Source organism: Eucyclogobius newberryi, unplaced genomic scaffold (genome assembly GCF_026437365.1).
Source record: "Eucyclogobius newberryi isolate DKJ021-1_F unplaced genomic scaffold, fEucNew1.0.hap1 SCAF_1, whole genome shotgun sequence".
In the NCBI taxonomy this organism is placed as follows: Eukaryota; Metazoa; Chordata; class Actinopteri; order Gobiiformes; family Gobiidae; genus Eucyclogobius; species Eucyclogobius newberryi.
This window is the reverse complement of record NW_027315723.1, coordinates 16821834-16845841: the sequence shown is the minus strand read 5'-3', so window position 1 is coordinate 16845841 and position 24008 is coordinate 16821834.

Below are 24008 nucleotides of genomic sequence, written 5' to 3'. Positions count from 1 at the left end.
CGGTAAAGTTACGGTGCCTTCCGCGAGAGAGAGAGGGAGAGAGAGGGAGAGAGGAGGAGAGGGATAGAGAGGGAGGAGAGAGAGGAGGAGGAGAGGGAGGAGGAGGAGAGAGAGATGAGGAGGAGAGGAAAGGGAGAGAGAGACGGAGAGGGGAGGGGAGGAGAGAGGGAGAGTTTATTGTCATTGTCAATGAACAGAATTCACAAACACAAGTTTGGGTGATTCAGTGCAACATAAAACAATGAACAATGATAAAACAGCCTATATAAGGCAAAAAAGAAAAACAATTAAAATCTACTTAAGGATAAAAATAAAAATAGGCTTACTATGTGCACAAATGTAGTGTTGAGTTTATTATGTAGTGCAGCAAGTTAACAGTGAGTGATTAAATTATGGTTAAAGTGACAGTGTTTAAGAAGTGTTCATGAGTCCAACGGCAGGGGGAAAGAAACTGTTCATCCTGCCTGAGGGGAGTGGCCTGCCAGAGGGGAGTGGCTGTTGTTGTTGTTGTTGTTGTTTTATGGCGGTTGGCATCCAATTGTTGCATTACCGCCAGACTTTATTCCTCAGACTTTTCCTAGTCCTCAGACTAGGAAAAGTCTGAGGAATAAAGTCTGGCGGTAATGAGGGGAGTGGCCTCCCGCCTGAGGGGGGTTGTCTCCTGCCTGAGGGGAGTGGCCTCCCGCCTGAGGGGGGTGGTCTCCTGCCTGAGGGGAGTGGCCTCCTGCCTGAGGGGAGTGGCCTCCTGCCTGAGGGGAGTGGCCTCTTGCACTGAAGCACTTCCACTTCATCAGAAACGTGTCCAGTAAAGCCCTCATGTCCCTCGCAGCTCGACTCCTCCATTACCGAGGATGCACCTGTGGATCTTTGGCCACCTCGGAGTGCTTCAAATGACCCACAATGCATTGCTTTTACTTAAAACAAAAAACATACAGTGTTGTTACATTAGTATGTTTGACATAAATAGTTTATGACAGTGCTAAAATCACTATTATCTTCTACAGTTTTTTTAATCACTATTTATTATTTTAGAGCAGTGGTCCCCAAACTACGGCCCGCGGGCCGCATCCGGCCCGCTGGGCCTTTCAATTCGGCCCGCCAAGCTTGTCCAAGTTATATTAAAAAAATAATTTGAAAAAAAAAAAAATATATATATATATATATATATATATATATTTTTTTTTTTTAGCAATTGTCGTAGTCAAACTCATGATACTGTGGCTGGCCGGTCACTACCTTTCGCCTGTAATGTCCACATTTCCCCAAGAGATTTCACTGTTCCGTCTAAGCTGCGCACTGCTCGGTCAATTTTCCTGCTGTGTTTATTCAACTGAAATGTAATAAAATAATCATTATTTAATGCATTTGAAAAACAATTTGTACATTGAGCCTTGCATTTGTTGCTTTGTTACAAGTTACAGGTCAAATCTTGCGTGTAATTTATAGTAATTCATTTGTTCACACAAACACACCATATTTTCCTGGCCCGGCCCCTCGGTCAAATTTTAGAACCCAATGTGGCCCTCGAGTCAAAAAGTTTGGGGACCACTGTTTTAGAGCATTCATTATTTTTGGTTTATAATATATTTACATTTAAAGCTTTGGAAGAGCAAATGCTGAAAACTGTGGAGCACTTTGGAAATACTTCTGTTTATGAAGGTGAAATATGAAGTGGACTAAAAACATCATTCACTTCATTTTAAGTCCATGAAGATCGTGGTCCAACAAAAAAATATTTTTATGATTATTTGGCTCTTTAAAAAAAGTGATGTATCGCAGAATGTCATGTGTAAAATAATGATTATTCCATTGTTTGTCGTACAGGGAGGAAAGTATTTGAACATCCTGTGATTCTACCACTTAGACATTCTAGAGCAGGGCTGGGTAAACTACGGCCCGCGGTCCACATGTGGCCCGTTGGTCTTTATAATCCGGCCCGCCAAACATGCCAAGTAATGTTTTATTTTTTTTGCCCTCGGGCATCTGTCTGCACTTGTATCCTTAATAAATATGACGTGAAATTAATTAAGTAATAGATTCAAATAGCCTATATTTGACAGAAAAGTGATATTTTATCCATCCATCCATCCATCCATCTTCTGCCGCTTTATCCGGGGCCGGGTCGCGGGGGCAGCAGTCTGAGCAGGGACTCCCAGACTTCCTCCTCCCCAGACACTTCCTCTAACTCCTCCGGGGGGATCCCGAGGCGTTCCCAGGCCAGCCGAGAGACATAGTCTCTCCAGCGTGTCCTGGGTCTTCCCCGGGGCCTCTTCCCGGTGGGACATGCCTGAAACACCTCCCGAGGGAGGCGCCCAGGAGGCATCCGAAACAGATGCCCGAGCCACCTCAGCTGGCTCCTCTCGACGTGGAGGAGCAGCGGCTCTACTCCGAGCTCACCCCGTGTGGCCGAGCTCCTCACCTTATCTCTAAGGGAGCGCCCAGCCACACGGCGGAGGAAACTCATTTCGACCGCTTGTATCCGCGATCTTGTTCTTTCGGTCACTACCCAAAGCTCATGACCATAGGTGAGGGTAGGAACGTAGACCGACCGGTAAATAGAGAGCTTTGCCTTTCGGCTCAGCTCCCTCTTTACCACAACGGTCCGATGCAGCGACTGCATCACTGCAGCCGCTGCACCGATCCGCCTGTCGATCTCACGCTCCATCCTTCCCTCACTCGTGAACAAGACCCCGAGATACTTGAACTCCTCCACTTGGGGCAAGGACACCCCACCCACCTGGAGAGGGCAAGCCACCTTTTTCCGGTCGAGAACCATGGCCTCGGATTTGGAGGTGCTGATTCTCATCCCAGCCGCTTCACACTCGGCTGCAAACCGTCCCAGTGCATGTTGCAGGTCCGGGTTTGATGGAGCCATCAGGACAACATCGTCTGCAAACAGCAGAGATGAGATCCTGTGGTCCCCAAACCGGACACCCTCCGACCCCTGACTGCGCCTAGAAATTCTGTCCATAAAAATTATGAACAGAACCGGTGACAAAGGGCAGCCCTGGCGGAGTCCAACATGCACTGGGAATAGGTCTGACTTACTGCCGGCAATGCGAACACAGCTCCTGCTCCGGTCATACAGGGACCGGACAGCCCTGAGCAAAGGGCCCCGGACCCCGTACTCCCGGAGCACCCCCCAAAGGACACCCCGAGGGACACGGTCTGCCAGTCCAGAGGCACGGTCCCCGAACGCCACGCCATGTTGCAGAGACGTGTCAAGACAGTCCTACAACATCCAGATACTTTAGGTACTCAGGGCGGATCTCATCCACCCCCGGAGCCCTGCCACCGAGGAGTTTGCGAACAACCTCAGTGACTTCAGCTTGGGTGATGGATGAGCCAGCCTCCGAGTCCCCGGTCTCTACTTCCTCTTCGGAAGACGTGACTGAGGGATTAAGGAGATCCTCAAAGTATTCCTTCCACCGTCCGACGACATCCCCAGTTGAGGTCAGCAGGCCTCCACCCGCACCGTAAACGGTGTTGGTGAGACACTGCTTCCCCCTCCTGAGGCGCCGGACGGTTTGCCAGAATTTCTTTGGTGCCGACCGATAGTCCTCCTCCATGGCCTCCCCGAACTCCTCCCAGGCCCGGGTTTTTGCCTCTGCGACAGCACGAGCCGCGGCTCGCTTGGCCTGCCGATACCCGTCGATGACCTCCGGAGACCTACAAGCCAGAGTGGCCTGATAGGCCTCCTTCTTCAGTCTGACGGCATCCCTTACTTCCGGTGTCCACCACCGGGTTCGGGGGTTGCCGCCACGACAGGCACCGGAGACCTTGCGACCACAACTCCGAGCAGCCGCATCAACAATGGAGGCGGAGAACATGGTCCACTCGGACTCAATGTCCCCAACCTCCCCCGGGACATGGGAGAAGCTCTCCCGGAGGTGCGAGTTGAATACCCTACTGACAGAGGGCTCCACTAGACGTTCCCAACAGACCCTCACAATGCGCTTGGGTCTGCCAAGTCTGTCCGGCTTCCTCCTCCGCCAGCGGATCCAACTCACCACCAGGTGGTGATCGGTTGACAACTCTGCCCCTCTCTTCACCCGAGTGTCCAAGACACGCGGCCGGAGGTCTGATGACACGACAACAAAGTCGATCATTGACCTCAGGCCTAGGGTGTCCTGGTGCCATGTGCACTGATGGACACCCTTGTGCTTGAACATGGTGTTCGTTATGGACAATCCGTGGCTAGCACAGAAGTCCAATAACTGAACACCGCTCGGGTTCAGATCGGGGAAGCCGTTCTTCCCGATCACCCCTCTCCAGGTGTCACTGTCATTGCCCACGTGGGCGTTGAAGTCCCCCAGTAGAACAACGGAGTCCCCGGTCGGTGCACTGTCCAGTACCCCTCCCAAGGACTCCAAGAAGGCCGGGTACTCTGCACTGCTGTCCCCCACCCGAAGGCGGAGGGACGCGACCCTCTCGTTCACCGGGGTAAACTCCAACACGTGGCGGCTGAGCTGAGGGGCTATCAGCAAGCCCACACCAGCCCGCCGCCTCTCCCCACGGGCAACACCAGAGAAGTGGAGCGTCCAGCCCCTCTCGAGGAGATGGGTTCCAGAGCCCAAACTGTGCGTGGAGGTGAGGCCGACTATATCTAGTCGGTATCGCTCAACCTCCCGCACAAGCTCAGGCTCTTTCCCCCCCAGCGAGGTGACATTCCATGTCCCCAGAGTTAGTCTCTGTGTCTAGAGATCTGGTCGCCGAGGCCCCTGCCGTCGACTGCCGCCCAGATCTCTCTGCACCGGCCCCTTATGGATCCTCCTGCGGGTGGTGGGCCCACGGGAGGGCGGCCCCACGTCGCTCTTTCGGGCTGTGCCCGGCCGGGCCCCGTGGGGTAAGACCCGGCCACCAGGCGCTCACCATGGAGCACCCATCCCAGGCCTGGCTCCAGGATGGGGCCCCGATATTTTATTTAATATTTAATTTTTTTGATTTTTTTTTTCTCACACCAATGATCATGGGCCGGCCCTCCACTACTTGCCTGGATTCGAATATGGCCCTCGGAGGAAAATAATTGCCCACCCCTGTTCTAGAGGGATCTGACATTTTATTGTAGGTGCATTTCCACTGTGAGAGACAGAATCTAAAAAGAAAAATCTGGATTTCATCGAATTTATTTGTATGTTGTTGCTGCAAATAAGTATTTGAACACCAGACAATCGGACTGGAGCTACATGAAATCTCACCTCGTGGGGTTCAATGATGATAAGAAAGGTGAGGAATCAGCCCAGGACTACAGGAGGAGCTGGTGAATGACCTGAAGAGCGCTGGGACCACAGTTTCAAAGGTTACTATGGTAACATACTGCGCCGTCATGGTTTAAAATCATGCATCGCACAGAAGGTTCTCCTGCTTAGGTCAGCGCATGTCTGCACTGTTTTAAGGACAGAATGGATGTGGCCATGACGACCTCCTTCCCTCAGTCAGAGCGTTGAAGATGGGGCGTGGCTGGGTCTTCCAACACGACAATGGCCTGAAGCCAGGAGAACCAAGGAGTGGCTCCATAAGAAGCATAGCAAGGTTCTGGAGCGGCCTAGCCAGTCTCCAGACCTAAATCCAATGGAAAATCTTTGCAGGGAGCAGAAACTCTGTGTTGCTCAGCAACAGCCCTGAAACCTGTCAGATCTAGAGAAGATCTGTGTGGAGGAGCGACCAAAGTCCTGCTGCAGTGTGAGCAAACCTGGTCATGAACTACAGGAGACATTTGACCTCTGTAACTGGAAACAAAGGCTTCTGTACCAAACTGATTTTCCCAGGTGTTCTAGCAGCAACACACAAATAATTTAGAAATCATACAATTTGATTTTTTTTATTTTTTTTTATTTTTTTAGATTCCGTCTCTCACAGTGGAAATGCACCGACAATGAAAATCACTGCATATCTTAACCAGATCCAGAACTCAGCAGACTTTACCAGCATCTATTTCTAAAGATCCATGGAAAGGCTCTGAATTAAAGCGACACGACAGAGAAGCGCCAGAGAAAGCACTGGTGGTTCACTTCTCCATTAAAAGCCTATTAAAGAAGTGTCTCTGCTGAACAGGTGCAGTGGAGCCAAATTAAAACCGTGATCACATGATGCCAGAAGATAATGAAGGCGGCCATATTGGAGTCATTCATACTAACGAAGCAGCGCGCTCGTATTCAACTGGGCCCTATAAAGAGCTTCAGGGGACATCACGTCTCAAATCCTATTAATTATTAAATGGAATCTTTTAATGTGAAATTCTAATGACTAATATAAACTCCAACGATAATATGGATTGGTTGATATGGAAATGATGCTAAGACGAAGGAGGAGGAAAGAGAGGTTCAAAGTGTTTAAACTGTTTTCTGAAATTACTTTGTGGCTTACGTAATACCATAAAGAGCAGAAAGTACCACAAACTCCGAACATGGTGTCAAACAAATATATTCAATTCAAATCATTTTTGTAAGCCCAAGATCATAACAGCAGTTTCCTCGTTCACAGAAATCAAGCAAATGGAGAACTGTCCCAGAGTGAGACCCCCTGTCTCAGAGTGAGACCCCCTGTCCTAGAGTGAGACCTCATGTCCTAGAGTGAGACCCCCTATCCTAGAGTGAGACCTCATGTCCCATAGTGAGACCCCCTATCCTAGAGTGAGACCTCATGTCCCATAGTGAGACCCCCTATCCTAGAGTGAGACCTCATGTCCCATAGTGAGACCCCCTATCCTAGAGTGAGACCTCATGTCCCAGAGTGAGACCGCCTGTCCTAGATTGAGACCTCATGTCCCATAGTGAGACCCCCTATCCTAGAGTGAGACCTCATGTCCCAGAGTGAGACCGCCTGTCCTAGATTGAGACCTCATGTCCCATAGTGAGACCCCCTATCCTAGAGTGAGACCTCATGTCCTAGAATGAGACCCCCTATCCTAGAGTGAGACCTCATGTCCCATTGTGAGACCCCCTATCCTAGAGTGAGACCTCATGTCCCAGAGTGAGACCGCCTGTCCTAGAGTGAGACCTCATGTCCCATAGTGAGACCCCCTATCCAGGACAGGAGGTCTCACTCTGGGAGAGTGCCCCCTGTCCCAGAGTGAGACCTCCTGTCCCAGAGCGCCCCCTGTCCTTAGACAATCAGTCTCAGCAAGGAAAATGTAAAGCTGGAGGAGAACCACAGTGAAAGAGAGATCTTCCTCCCACAGGCAACAGATGGTCCAGGACTGACGCTCCTCCATTTGTAGAGACTGTAGAGCCAGACAGAGGAAGAGCAGACGAGGAACAGACGAGGAGCAGACGAGGAGCAGAGGAGGAGCAGAGGAAGAGCAGACGAGGAGCAGACGGGGAGCAGACGAGGAACAGACAAGGAGCAGACGGGGAGCAGACGAGGAGCAGACGAGGAGCAGAGGAGGAGCAGAGGAAGAGCAGACGAGGAGCAGACGAGGAACAGACGAGGAACAGATGAGGAGCAGACGAGGAACAGACAAGGAGCAGACGAGGAGCAGACGAGGAACAGACGAGAAGCAGACGAGGAGCAGACGAGGAACAGACGAGGAGCAGACGGGGAGCAGATGAGGAGTAGACGGGGAGCAGACGGGGAGCAGACGGGGAGCAGACGGGGAGCAGACGAGGAATTCACAACCACACTTTTGTGGTGTTTGTGTGTAAAAACAAATGATAACCTTTTTTTTTAGCATACAATTTAAAAAAAACAAAGCCACATTTACAGTAAAGACGACACAATTGTTTCTATGTGAAGCTTTGAGTTTGTTGCGTTTGTCAAAATGTATAAAACTCCTTAACTTTAAAAACACACAAGAGCGCCCTCATCTGTGCATTTTTAACATCCTCCCGCCACTGCCTGATCTGTTAGTATTATTTAACAGGGACAGTTTGTTTAGTTTCCTTGGAGAGGTCGACGCCCAGAGGCATTCGGATGCTACACTGGGAGGAGAAAGAGAGTGAGCCAGGGACAATAGGAGGCTGTTGGCCCATTAAAGGACCGATAGTAAACAAAGAGGCCCCCTGAGACATTGTCTTACAGTTTCAGAGTGACCAGTACTGCCCATGGACTGAACAGGATCAAAATACTTCTTTGAGTTCCTTGTCACTTACAAAACAGGGCGGTGCTGGTGTTGCGACTGTATACAAGTCGGGCTATTAGTGTGAAAAATAAGACTACTACACATACGTGACGTTATCATCGTGATGAAAAGCAACTTTACTTTGAAAGTGCAGACCTATAACAACACAAAACTGGAAAATTCATCAGGGTCTTAAACGGATTCATCAAACAAGCACGAACGGAGCAAAGAATACAACTGCAGAATGTTCTTGACAATGTCAGGTAATAATGAACAATGTTATTACACGACAAAGAAGACGGTTAAACACTCTCGGGAACACAACACATGGAAAAAAGTAAAAGGGGGAAAGTGAAAAACCGGTAAAAAAGGACATTCCAAAAGAGCCGTTTGGTGTGACTCATAACGATCACACGCTCCAGCCCCCCGCCGGGCGCTCCCTTTTCACAGCTCCTCTCCCGTCTTTGCTCCTCTCGTGGGCCGTTACATAGAAGCATTTCCAGTCGTTAACGTTGAAGGTAAATGTCCTCAAATGAAAAGATGAAAACATAAGAATAGGCACTGCCGGATATGCAATGTATAAAAAATGGATTGCAAACGATTGGATAAACGCAGGAATTCGAGGTTGTAACTTTTGCAGTCTCGTTTAGAAATTATGTGTATAGAAACTAGGACACAAAGAGAAGCTCGTGCGAAGCTAAAAACGCTATTGCTTTTTGGCCCCTGAAGCCTCAAATGCAGACAATTTTGGATGAATCAAACATGCATTAATCGCTAGACACACGACTTTGTCTGATAATATCCAAGGTTGTACCATTGTACCATTTTAAAAGCTCATATAGTTCCATTTGGCATAATATGAACTATGAAGTGCAGACATTATCCCGCATTATGCTCATAAATACATATAAGTGCCGCTATAATCTTTCACAGTGTGACTATTAAATTTAGATTGAAGGTTATGGCTGCTGGATACATAGTGATGTATGAATATTTTTATAGTTCATAAGGTTTTCGACGTATCTCTGTGGAAGGAAAAAAACAGAAATAAAGAGTAGTATCATGAGGACAAATGTGCAGACGGATTATTGTCTTTATTGAGCAAACAAAATTGTTAGAACGTCACAAAAAACAATAGTTTTGGCTTCTAATTGATTAAATAAATGGATAAATGGCTTTAGAGATGCCAACACTTCCCAATCAAGCTCAGATGCTTCGACATCGTTTGCGATCATTGGCGGCTAATGCTAATCGCTGCGTGTTATCGCCGTCTGTTTTGCTCGCCTTTCGTTTGCTAAGTACTCGCAAGACTCTTCACATTCACACTCGGCAACGTGTGTCTTTTCCAAGGCCACGACCACAGCATTCAGTCCGAGCGAGTTTCAGAAAAGCACTCGACGTCCGTCTCAAAAAAGAGAGACGGGCAGTTAATGGAAAAGTACAGTATTTTCCGGAATATAAGTCGCACCAGCCAAAAAAGCATAATAGAGAAGAAAAAACATAAATCGCACTGGAGTATAAGTCACATTATTGGGGGAAATGTATTTGATAAAATCCAATTGCAAGAACAGACATTTTATCTTAAAATGCAGTTTAAAATAATAACAGATTAGAGAACATGGTGAATAGGTGTACGTATGCTAACGCTAACACCTTCAGCTACATGACGTACAGACAACGAACTGTGGAAGTGTCTGGTATGTTAACGTAACATATGAACAGTTATTCAGATAACTATAGCATAAAGAACATGCTAACAAGTTTACCAAAGCATCAGTTTTACCCCAAATCACTAAATCCATTGAATTCTTCTTCCTCTGTGTCACTTCTAAACAACTCCACAAACTCCAGAGGTAGAGGAAGTGCAGATTCTGCGTCACTTGAAGCCTAGAGCGTCCTCTTGTGGCTGTCAGTGTGAAAATAATGAATAACATCACATATAAGTCGCACTGGAGTATAAGTCGCACCCCGGCCAAAACTATGAAAAAAGGTGCGACTTATAGCTCAGAAAATACGGTATAAATAATCAATATGCAAGAAGTAACGAGCGTTGTGTCGACATCACCTGCGTAAGTTCTATTAAAATATGAAAGTATACGCCAGATAAGTGTCGGTTCGAGGTTGCGTCTGCAATGACTTTCTTATTCAAGTTTCTAATCTATTTTTCTTTTTTTCCCACTCAACAGAAACTGCAACGAGCTGGAGATGAATACAACAGCGGTGAAGTTGAATTGCTACTTTTCAAAACCGTTTAAAAGTTGGAACGAGTTCACGTCGGATACCAGCGGGTAATAAATGCATGTGCAAAATCAATTTCCTCTTGGTACATACGGAGGGATGAGGTTACAGAGACGAGAGGATGTAGCGCGTCAGATAAGGTTTGATTCAGCGGCGAGGACAATGCAAAAGGACAGACGACATGAGAGGAATTCTGAATATGCATTTCCACCGGCGAGGATCGTGTTAGGTGCGACGTCCGCTTTCACTGACTCACACAATCGTTTCATCTAATAAGTCTTAATGCTGGAGTGCGCAGTGGAAAAGAAAGAAGAAAAGAAACAAGGCCGTAGCAAAAACAAGTGTATTATTTGATCTGAACAAGAAAAGATTGGACCAAAATCAGGATTGACATTCATAAAATCGAGGAAAAACAACTTAATGTGAAAAATGATTTACCGTATTTTCCGGACTATAAGTCGCACCTTTGAAAAAAGGTGCGACTTATACTCCAGAGCGACTTATTTGTGATGTTATTAATTATTTTCACATGACAGCCGCAAGAGGGCGCTCTAGGCTCTAAGCGACGCAGAAGAAGAATCAGCACTTCCTCTACTTCTTGAGTTTGTGGAGTTGTTTATAAGTGACACAGAGGAAGAAGAATTCAATGGATTTAGTGATTTGGGGTAAAACTGATGCTTTGGTAAACTTGTTAGCATGTTCTTTATGCTATAGTTATCTGAATAACTGTTAATATGTTACGTTAACATACCAGACACCACAGTTCTGTCTGTGCGTCATGTAGCTGAAGGTGTTAGCGTTAGCATACGTACACCTATTCACCATGTTCTCTAATCTGTTATTATTTTAAACTACATTTCAAGATGAAATGTCTGTTCTTGGTCTTGGATTTTATCAAATAAATTTCCCCCAAAATGAGATTTATACTCCAGTGCAACTTACAAATGTTTTTTTCTTCTCTTATACATTTTTGGCTCCGGAAAATACAGTATTTGACTGACTTTGCTTCTTTAACATTGCAAATATGCTGAGTATTTTATCTTGTTTGTTTTGTGTGTTTCCTGGAATAAACTGACCACATTTACTAAATACCTATAGTAACTATGGCTGCAACTAACGACTATTTGTTTGATAAACGATAATCTGTTGATTATTGCCCCGAAGGTCGACAAATAGTTGAAATATCAGGTTTCTTACATTTAAATTAATGCATTTCTGTAAAACACAACTCAGATGCCCTGAATGAACACCCTGGGCTTTTACACTGGGCTTTTTCCTCCATCTCCGGAAGCGTCTGAGGAGAGGGAAGTCTGGGAGTCCCTGCTTAGACTGCTGGCCCTGCGACCCGGCCCCAGATAAGCGGAAGAAGGTGGATGGACGTTAATATTTATGCGAAATAAACAGAAAAAATGAGGTGGAATATCATCACCATTTGTAGAGCACAGGGGCCCCCCAGAGACCCCCAGAGACATGACATTTTTGTTGAAGAAATATACTACATACACCATAATATTTCCATATTCATATTTGTTTGTTGATGTTTACAGTTGTTCCAGGCCCGACCTGAGCCCCCAGCTGCCCACCCTCACGACTCTCAGCCTTTAACTTCTGTAAATATTGCACGTCTTCAAATCCATGTGTTCTCTGCACACTCTGCGCCACAATGATACTAAGAACATGTCCCAGAGTACTTTTGTATTGCCAGCTTCATCCCCTCGCCTCGCTGTGGTCTAAATCCCCGTCCCTGCGCTGGGACAATGGATCATTGTCTTTCCATTATAGTCTGTTAGAAGCTGAACACGCTAAAAGAATAGGCACAAACAAGCCTTTATGAATGGCATTACACAGAGATATTTTTAAGCAATCCCTGCTCTGTCGTGTAAGTTGTCTTCTGGAACCATCCGACGATCCTGTAGTTCTGTAGTGTATCTCAATTATAGATACAGTCTGTCACTCCAGCTCCATTTCATTTACAGATCCGTTTGCGTCGGTCGATCCAGGTCAGACGTTCTTTCTGCTCGAGTTGTTGTTTTGGGAAAGACACTTCATCTTCTTGCAGAATCCACACTTTTTCGACACATAATCAGTCTGGGACATCTCTTAGCCACGGCGATCGGGAAAAAGGCGTAACTTTCCCGACGGCTGCTTCGGCGCGATTGGGCGACGTGTCAACGACGGCGGCGCAAGTTCTGTTCGAAATCACTTCAGGATTAGAGTGTGCGTTTCTGTCGACTGTTTGGATGGTTTTGTCCTGTTTTTGTTCGTTTGGTGTCCGAATCACAATGCTGCCTTTTGTTTGGTCCAAAGGTTGCGTGAGGAATCAAAGAAGGACGCACACAAATGGCATAAAAAGTTCATCCGCCCAACTAAAGAACTTTAAACCCTTTATGAAGAGGGCCTATTTTTCTTTAAACGCCTGCATCAAGTCAAGCTGAAGCTGTGTCTGAGCCTGTAGTTTTGGCGTCTTGTGTATGCATTCGGTGTTAGGGTTAGAGATAAGGTTAGAGTGAAGGTTAGGGTTAGGGTCAAATCCATCCTATTATTTATTTTTGGTAAATATAAGGAGTAAAGCTGGTGTCTGGAGGATGGTCTGACCGACTGTAGGCTGGGCATGTGTTGGGTCTTGACAATTCCTCTTTCAAACCTGAAGCTAATTTAATAAAACGAGTCCAGGAGTGTTCCATTGTAGAAAAAGGTTCAGTTGTTTCATCTGACGTTTCGACTCTTATCCAAGATTCATTGTCAACTTGCAAATTTAGACCAGGAACTCAGATATTTATTCTGTTCCACCGGGCGGGCCCTCCTGAACAAAAAGAAAAAGTTGTTTGTTCCATCATCAGAAACTTCACCTCTTTGTTTTCTATCAAGCCAGCCTCTTGTTTACTATCAGTCCTCCCTTTTTTCCCTGGCTCACTCTCTCCTCCCTGTGTAACTGATTAGCATCCGAAGACCCTGGACGTCGACCTCTCCACGGATTCAAAATTCCATTATAAACAACAGGAAGGTTGAACCTTAACCCTCCATTCCTGTTTAAAGTATTTCTTTTTTAACAAAAATAGCCTCTTTAACTCCTCTTTAATAAAAAGTGTTTTGGAGCGTACGAGTTGCCATGATCGACTTTGGCCCCAAACGTTCCGACGGGACGGTGCGTTTGAGCTCGGGCGTGGCAGGGGAGGGGATTGAATGGATTCTCGTGAGGTCGTGAAGGTACAAATATCATGAAAATGTGCTTTGTTTAAAAAGGCCTTTGACCTTCAGTGCCTTTTAAGAGGAGAACAACGCCATCGCTCTTGAATAGGACGCAAACGGTCCTCGATGTACTCGTGGATCTTGGGTGTTTTGTCCTGGACAGTGGCTCTCACGCTCACTAGTCCCCGGCCTCCTTCCTTAAGGCTAGCGTACAGTCTCAGGGGGCTGGATGTTCGTGGGACCCTCCATGCCCGGTCAGGAGCTTTCACGTCTTAACATCTGTGGTTTGTATCTCCTCCTTTCACCACCTTATTATTCCTCCCACAGCTCATCCAAATCCATATATTGTGCTTCTGAAACAATTTAAAACATGTCATTTTTGAGTAGCAACGGTAATATCTTCTCATGAGGCGACTGCAGACTCTCAGGCATCTCGTTTTCCTGCCTCTCCTTCCTCTACGTCTTTGTAACGTCTTTGTTCTTCATTTTATATATTTATTTCCGGAGGCACTTTTTAGGCCCGAGCGCCACAAGCTGGCGAGAGGCCTATTAATCTCGTAAGGCCGGCCTGAAGCACGGCTGCGAAAGTGCGCACGTAGTGCGCACGAAATCGAGCGCGAAGCGCTCGCCCACTTCCAAACACTCACTAACGCACTCCTTCACTCATTCACGCCCCGTGCATACTAATTAGTAGTGGGAAAATGGAACATTACGTTGTAAACGGGCGAAGCCCGTGCAAAAGTGCGCACTAAACGAGCACTTTACATTGGGATGACAACCACGAAGCGGTCGTCATCCCCATATAAAGCACTCATTTGCCCTAAGTAGCTCACGAATACGTTCCCCATCTCTTGCATGTTCCGTGCATATAAGCATGTAATGCAAAAATTGAACATTATTACTGTATAGAGGGCCAAAAACACAAAGTGGGCGGAGCCCACTCAAAATTAACGAAAGTACCCGTCAGTGACCAGGGACCCACACCATGAGGTAGGAAAGCGCGAGCGCTTTCCAAAAATGTATAGTTTATGATATTTGAAAAATGGGAAACATTGTTTTCGCATCGGAATATTATTCTTTCTTTCTTCTTTCTTTCTTTCTTTCTTCTCGGGACCAACCCCCCTATTTTTCACCCAGTGAACATTGACGAAAAGTCACAAAAATTTGCACACCTCTAAAAATCGTGCCTCTCTACATTCTGGCTATTTCTCTTTTCTAAAATAAAAAAAATTGGCGCGTCAGCGCTCCCAAATGTACCAAAATGCATTGAGAGATAGGAAATGACCCAAAAGAAATCTGATCGTAGAATCATGAAATTTGGCGCAGAGGTAGATGGTGACAAGAGAAGTAAAAAATATTATTACGGCAACGCCGTCCACCCAACCAAACGTTGGCCATATTGGTTCAAAAATGGCTAAGCAGGACTCGGGAGTTTTTCCAAACGTCGTACTTTTACGAACTCCTCCCAGGGTGTTGGCTCTAAAAAGCTGAAATTTGGTGAAAATGCTACTGAGGAGTGGGACATCAAAAGTTAATCAAATTACATTGATATCTGTCACGGTCTCTGAGCGGCGAAGCCGCAAACTTTAGCTAGAATTTCAGAAATCTCCCAAATTTAACATTTCTGCCGTTTGCGCAGATAAAGTCCGAATTGCGTCAAATTAGAATCAGTTGTTAAACTCTTTGCGCTAAACGTACTTGAAGTGAAATAAATTAATTTGGCACCACAGCGCCCCCTACAGATTTTATATGGAGGTTAAATGTTTAGTTTTGCGAAATTTTATGAAATTTGACACACAACTCAATTTTGGCATCCCCATCAAAAAAGTCAATGAGACCCATGTCATAATTGTTTTGGTTTTGCCGTAGCGATGACCAAAACCTACCATGTTATTCCAATGGGGAAATTGCCAGAACATGTTTACACTTTAGACTTTCACAAACTCCTCCCAGGGCGTTAGCCCTATTAACCTGAAATTTGGTGAGACTCATCTTCAGGGGTGAACCGTCAAAAGATATTCACATTTTTATTCAAAGAGTCACGGTGTCTGTGCGGCAAAGCCGCACATTTTGCCAAGAATTCAAAATAAAATAGCTTTTTGATGGTAAAACAAAGGGGAGAAGATGTGACAGCGTCACAGATTCAGCAGTAGGCGTAATAAAAGGACAATTGGGGCACGTTAGCGCCCCCTCCTCTTGCGGCGTGGCGGCGGTGTGGCGGCGGTGTGGCGAGGGCCGATCATTGCCGCTTGCGGCTATATTTTCTTTTTATTATCGAATTGAATATGAAGAGCTATTCTCAGCGGGTTTCCTCCTGACACAACTTCCTTTGCCTCGTAGTTTGTTGAATTACGATTATGCCCCTGTCGCTACACGTTTTTATGACACAGGATATAAATAAAAATAGTGATTTTGCTTTGACTTCATTGTCCTTATTGTTGGTGTATTAAAATTGCTAATTTAATATTGAACATTTTGGTCTTGTTGCCGAGGCTTTTTGGCGTCCGCTCACGAATGCGAATTATTCTAATAGCATTATGGGAAATTTTCATAAATCATAAAGTAATGTCTGGGATAAAAAGTCTCTCTTGTCAAACAGGAGACGTACAAGGCAGACACCAGGCCATCTGTCGGTTTTAGAGACATCCCTCTCTTATCTGCGCATTTACACAGCTCTTAACGTCCTTTGTGATAAATAATATTTATCACAAAGGACGTTAAGAGCTGTGTTATGACAGAAACGGAACAAGAAAAACCAGCTCCCCACACTTCTACTCCAGCGGTTCCTCCCCTGCAGTACTCATCCATGGATTCATCTCTGATAAGAGGTACAACCAGAACCATACCACTGCTGCCATCGAAACATGCTGTAGTCTCGGGTCCTCTGACTATGGTCCCGTCAGAACCCACTCAAGAACAAAGACAGATGCAGGATTTGAAGTAACAGGTGTTAGCTCTGACAACATTGGTTTCCCAGCCAAAATCACATCTCCAAATTCATGCTCGAGCAAACAGTGGCTCAAAAAGAACAACTTGCCACCAATGCATGGTCCCCACCTGGATTGGCTTCGGACACAGATGAAGAAAGAAGATTACAACGACTACTGGAAGAAAAGGAACGGGAAGTGGCGGCTGAGCTACGCAGGAAACAAGAAAAACAGCTTGGACGAAAGGGGGAACCAGTCACAGTCCTAGGAACTGGGCTAATAGAAGCTAAAAGTAAGCAACAAGCACAGCAGAAACTCCACATTCAAAGAGGAGTGGAGCAACAGAAGAAAACGGGTTTAGACCCATTTGTGTCAACACCAAATCAATATGTGGTGGGAGCATTCACAGGAATGGTGGATGAGCATGGATACGATGACGCTTTCCTGAGTGGAGAACTTCACCCGCTTCTCGTCCACAAAGGTACCAAGGAAGAAGATGATGAGGTTTCTAGCGCTGAAGAAGCTCCTCCTCTCATTGCACCTCTCTGAATGACTGCAAGTAACCAAGAAGTGTACCAACCATTCACACTGAAAGATCTAGAAGGGCTGATGTTAAAATTGCCCGAACTGACACAAGGTGCGCCGGCCTTCCTCAGAGCATTAACCACGAATACAGCGAGAGAAACACTTTGCTGGGGAGATGTGTCTGCAATTCTTATAAGAGCAACAGATGAGAATACGGCGGCCAGGATCCGTTCTGAAGTATCCAAACAGATTCATGCTCCAGTTAGAGCATCCACATAATTTGCCACCCTAAAGGCTCAGTTAACTCAGGTACTTAAAGGAATGTATCCCACCTGCCTTCCTGACGCACTGTTGGCTCTGGAAATGAAAAATGATGAAGACTACTTTACATATAAGCAAAGAGCTAAAGCACAGTTCCATGATGCAACTGGAGAACCAATACAACCTGGTACTGGCAACACTCTCATGTTCTTTTCTACTCTGGTAAAAGGACTACCTAAATGTGTCCAGGCTCATTTGGCTGATGTTGTTGGTCTTTACTCAAAGACAGAAAAAGAGTTTGATGCCAACTGCCAACATCACGTTGCTAAGTACCTGAAGGGAAAAAAGGGACGGAAAGAGGATATGGAAAAAATGAAAATGGCAAAGATCAAATTACAACTCAAAAAGCTCCAAGAAGAGGTGAATGATAAAAAGAAGGAAAATAAGTCTGCCAAGGTAATGACTGTGGCAACAGAAGAGAATCCAGTGTCAGACAGTGCCCAACAGATTGCTATGGCGGTTAAAATGGTCCTGGGACAAGTACAACCCACTATGGTACAACCAAAGGCCGTCCCATCCGCCACAGGACCAAAGAACATCACACCTGCTTCAGAAATCATCTACAATCAAGGACGTGAACGTAATACATTCTCTCATGGAAGAGGACGTGGGGCAGGAGCTGGACGAGTGACTCCTGATCAGTGCTTTAACTGCTTTGGAACTGGACATTGGGCTCGAGACTGCCCCATAGGGAAAACACAAAGAGGTCAACACCAAATGGCCCCAAACCAACCTGGCCAATTTCAAATACCTCAAATGATGAATATGAGCCCACCCATGTCAAGCCAGAACCATCTACCACCACCCTTGCCCCTTGTGGTCTCCCTGGTTATACCACATCTTTGGGCCTTGGGCTGGCACTGTTTCTGTTTTTCACCAATATTATTGTTATTGCCTGTGTATTGATTATGATTGGATGCTGTGCTGTCTTAGATCACTTATAGAACGCTTGATTGCATCTGCTCTTACTAGACAACCTGCTTATCTTTTGACCCTGATTACACATGCTATTACTCTGCCAAATACGAATCTAACTCTGATAGTGACAAGACTCCAATACTTTTTCCTGAATCTGACTAATCTGATTACTACATCCCACCATGTGTTTACGCTAACGGGGGATGCTCCTTGTCTCACACCGATTTTTATTAAACGTTTTTTAAGGATTTGCTTGATTATATAATGATTTGATTTTTAAACATTTAATATGTTTTTGGGGGGTTTACGTTCTGTTATTTTGTGAGGTTGTGTCTGGCGCCTCTTTAGTGTGATCACATGTGGATGTGATCAAAAGGGGGAATTGTGGATATTGATCAAATTATTGTCATGTCTGTGTCCTACTTATCATGAGTCAAGACGATCTTGCTGCATATGGGTCACAATGAACTATTCTGTGTATTTTAACTATTCTGTGTATTTTCTAATCATCTGTGGACTAGTCTAAACAATCTTAAAGCGGACGTCAAAGCGAAGGTCAGGCCATTTTTATCAGACCCAAGCAACAGCGATATAAAACACAGCTAAATCTTGTGAAGAGTCCAATCTCAGCTGCAAGACGAACAACACGCTACTGTTTTGCCTGTTTTTCCATGTTTTCATCAAATAAAGAACTTGAGAACGATCCTCGCCTCCCGCAGTCTGTATAGACTAAACTTCGACATTAGTTGTTTCCCTTTTAATTGTTTCGTTATTTAAAGCGCCCCCTACAGGTCGGTCGACTCGTTGAACTAAAATGCAGTTAAGTTTTATATTTAAAATGATGCTAAAATAAAATACAAATCATACCAGAAAAGCTTATGTTTTAGGTTTATAATTACACTTTCTGTTTATAATTGATGACATACTAAGATAATACTAAGAAAAAAACTAATCTAATGTAAATCTGTTTTTATGCCAAAACATTCACTGGAATTAGTTTCTCTTGTGTGATGTCACTTCCTGTCGATTTCTGAAGATGTTTCAACTTTTCTCCACAAAACCTGCTCGATTGGTATAAGACTATATTTAATTTGTACAACAGGTCCAAACACACCAAAAAAAGTCAAAATTAGAAAATTGTACAAACTTGTCATGGGCCCTTTAAACAGGTTGAATGAATGTTTCAAGAGGAACATTTTGCCTGTATAACAGTTACATACACATTATGTCTGTCACAGGAGCAGGTTTGTGTGTCTTTTCAACCTGTAGATGTTGCTGTGCTCATCGTACAAGAGACTAAAGAGGTACAGGACACTGAAACAACACACAAACCTCATTACGCACCTCCTAAAACCACATTCACTACAAAAAGAACATTTACGGACATTCTAATGCGCTCGGACGCTGTTGCCGTGCCGTTTGTGACGCTCTGATAACGGACAGTGGTGCTTGAACACATCCGTGACACGGGCGTGGAATGGACTTGTCACACGTGTCGCTATGGTAACAGGCGTGGGTCTGATCGGTTTAACAAGACATTGTTTCAGGGGCGCGGCGCGGTGTCAAAGAGGTTTCACCGCCTAATGGAGCGACAGCATTAGCATCGGAGAGGTTTTTAATTCATACATTATTCATCAGGAGCTGGTCAGAGGGTCAACTGTGAAGCTCGTTTGTGGTAATTACACACTCTGGAGCCAAAGATTCTGATTTACATGAGAAGTTTACCACGCTGATGTCCTAATGTGACAACGTCTGATTTGGTTTGTCTGTATTTAAGGCAAAACCGTGCACGCGAAAAGCTTAAAATCGAGAAAAGTGTTTTATTATCAATGTTTTCTTAATTTCTTTTTCTTTTTTTAGAATCAGTGTTGGGTAGCGTTACTGGAAAAACGTTTTTTTTTAAACTGGAAAATGAATGTGTTACGTTACTGTGCTACTTTGTTATAAAAGTAACGTGTTAGAGTACTCTTGCGTTGCCAGTAATTAACATGGTTGTATAAACTTTCCCTTTGCGCTGTTCATTCACGCTCAGCAAAACAGAGGGAGACCTTAATTGGTTTGGAAGTTTCTCCTCCGAACACGAGACGGCCATTACTGTTCTATAACACGACTGATGCAAACACGAGCCTGGCCGCTTGGCTTTCCTATAAACACAGTAACATAATCCTTAAAATATCAAATAAAGAAGCAAAGTAAATGCATTTGAGCATCATTTATCTTTCATGTTGACAGATACAATAAGCACGTGCCGGTCTGTCCTCAAGCAGCGACGCACCACAACAGAACGCACTTGTTTTAGTATGTACTGTTCATTTAGATCAAACACACCACATCCTGTCACCTACATTTACTCTCCAGATACAAAATTGTGGCTATAACAAAGGAGAAGGAGTTTTTCCAAACGTGCATCTTAAAGTTGATTTCTCTTTGATTGCGGTGACGAGATGAGACCGGCAAAGAGATGATGACGTAACCAAAACTAACTGATTTAAAAAATGTTGAACCTAACGCAGCACAAAACTAACCAGCAAACTAACCAGCTAAAGCGTTTCCCCCAACTCTGATTATAACTAAGGCATTTTATGTGTAAAAAGTCCCACAGCTACACAGTCTTTTACACGCTAAATGATCCATATATATGCCAAAAGATTATAAATAGATGCAGCAATTAACAGAACCAATCTCTTTTCACGGTTTCCTTTTCGCTCACACTTACAGCACATTGTGTGACGTTTGCGCCACATCAAGGCCACGCCCGTTCACAGAGGCATTTGTTCTATTTCAGGAGCGCTTTGCAACTGCTATTAACTCTTTTGTACTAAAATGTGACGTTTATTTCTTTGAAACAGGAAATAATGTTTCTTTCTGTTATCATTATTGAAATGAAGATTAAAGGTATGTTCCACCATATGGCATTAAACATATCTGTCTCCATGGCGACAAGCAAGTGAAACTAGTTTGTTTTTGTCTTTTTTTTTTAGCAAAAAATAGATAAAATGTTATTAAATGAATGTTACATAAGGCCAAACTTTTGAACATGTTTGTGCCCAGGAGGCTCCGGAACAGATGCTCAAGCCGCCTCAGCTGGAGGAGCAGCGGCTCTACTCCGAGCTCCTCCCCTGTGACTGAGCTTCTCCTCCTTTCTCTAAGGGAGCGCCCAGCCACACGGCGGAGAGAACTAATTTCGACCGCTTGTATCCATGATCTTGTCCTTGGGTCATTACCCAAAGCTCATGACCATAGGTGAGGGCAGGAACGTAGACCGACCGGTAAATTGAGAGCTTTGTCTTTCGACTCAGCTCCTTCTTTACCACAACAGTCCGATGCAGCGACCGCGAAGGATGGAACGTGACAATACATCTCTGAGTAAGCTAATGATGTTGGAAAATAATTGGTCAAAAGCTCATTAATATGAAAAAAACAAAACACATAGATGTTTTCTGAACTCAAAGTGAGCGTTATTCGTTTAATGATACGGTTCTAAAGCTGGAGCGAGAGTCGTTTGTAGTCGCTGATGAACCGTTGTGTGACTCCAAACACGCAGTTAGTTAGTTTATTAAAGGGACGGGCGTCGTTTGGCTCATTGTGCGTGTGATGTACAGAAGACAGGCTGCAGGCTGGTGGAGATAAAGAGCAGAACGTGCCCTTTAAGTCCTTCCAATGTTCATCAGACACTATGAAGACAGAGAATCAAAGAGAGAAGGAAGGCCCGGGAGTGAGACGGGAGGAGAGAGGAAGGGAGGAGGAGAGAGGAAGTGAGGGGGGGAGAGGGAGAGAGGGAAGGAAGGCCCGGGAGTGAGACGGGAGGAGAGAGGAAGGGAGGAGGAGAGAGGAAGTGAGGGAAGGAAGGCCCGGGAGTGAGACGGGAGGAGAGAGGAAGGGAGGAGGAGAGAGGAAGTGAGGGGGGGAGAGGGAGAGAGGGAAGGAAGGCCCGGGAGTGAGACGGGAGGAGAGAGGAAGGGAGGAGGAGAGAGGAAGTGAGGGGGGGAGAGGGAGAGAGGGAAGGAAGGCCCGGGAGTGAGACGGGAGGAGAGAGGAAGGGAGGAGGAGAGAGGAAGTGAGGGGAGAGAGGGAGAGAGGGAAGGAAGGATTGAGACGGAAGGAGAGAAGAAGGGAGGAGGAGAGAGAAAGAAAGGGAAGGAAGGCCTGGGAGTGAGACGGGAGGAGGGAGGAAGAGAGGAGAGAAGAAAAAAGGGAAGGAAGGCCCGGGAGTGAGACGGGAGGAGAGAGGAAGGGAAGAGGAGAGAGAAAGAAAGGGAAGGAAGGCCCGGGAGTGAGACGGGAGGAGAGAGGAAGGGAGGAGGAGAGAGGAAGAAAGGGAAGGAAGGCCCGGGAGTGAGACGGAAAGAGAGAGGAAGAGGGGAGGAGAGAGGAATAAAGGGAAGGAAGGCCTGGGAGTGAGACGAGAGGAGAGAGAAAGGGAGGAGAGAGGAAGAGAGGGACAACAATAGACCCCAACAATAGGCCTTAACAATAGAACCAAACTGAGCTGTAGGTGAGACTGGCAGACTAGTTTCAGTGACTCCTCCCACTGGGCAGGGCTAATAAAGCTCAGGAGTTTCTCTGCTCGTTTCTCAAATCATTTTCTCAGAAAGACAATGACATTCGAAATGTCTTGTTTAAGAAAATAAAAGAATAAAAACAAAAATGTCCAGATGACTACTGTTTAAACTTTTCCTACCATATAAATACACGGAAATATATGAAAACATACTTTTCCTGCACATACAGATCCAGAGGTCTCCTGTACTCGTTTTGAGTCCACAAATCATTAAAAAACAACTGCACGTTTGTATTAGCATGTCGGCTGCACACTAGATTTTATTTACTTACCTCTTGTTAATTCCCTTTGCTGCCAGTAGATGGAGCGCTAACACAGGATCCTGATTGATCCTGAGAAGAAGCCAACGCAAAGGTTGTCAAGAGAATGTTTAAAGGCCAATAACAATCCAGGTCATGTATAAAACGTGTCCTTTAATTAATGATGATCAGGTTCAACAATTGTGGATTATAACTGTGGATATTTCTTCCAATCTGTCATGACCTCATCAAACTCTACAACACAATCGATGGGTAGTATTTATGGTGCGTGGGCACGAGTGAGCGCAGCCCGATGCCCCGGTCACAGTTTGTTTGAGATGCGCCGCCGTCTTCCACGTGAATTCTTTTCACCTGTGAACTCTGGAATCCTGAACCGAGCGAGTCCACTTTTGAACCCTCCGAGGGATTTGTACGCGATGATCCATCTTCCATCATGTACAGTACACGAGACAAGCCCTGACACGCGAAGACGCACTCTCCATCACCCAGAAGCCCCATGACCGCACGACGACCAGTTTGAAATGCACTCGTCCGTGCACTCTTTACACTGCAAAAAAGGAAGATCAACAGGAGTTTTAATGACTTGAAATCCGGATTTTAAAGTGCGAATGACAGGTTTTTACGATTTTCTATTTCTGACTTTATTTGGTGTATTTGTACCTGTTGTACATATGATAGTTTTACACCAATTGAGCAGGTATTTGTGGAGAAAAGAAAATCTGTATGACAGGAAGTGACATCACACCAGGGACACTCGTTCCAGTCAAAGTTTATGAAGAATTTACACACAAAAAACAACTTTAAACTCTAAACATTAATTCAACAAAAATAAAATCGCTCACATATATTTTAATTCGTCAAATATATAAATTAAATGAGTTTTGCCCCAGTGTTTGCTTGGTAATTTCCTAGTGTGATGTCATCAATTACAAACAGGAAGTGAAATTATACATCTAATAATGTGCTATTCTGGGAAAATATTTTTTATAATTTTTTTGCAAAATTAAAAA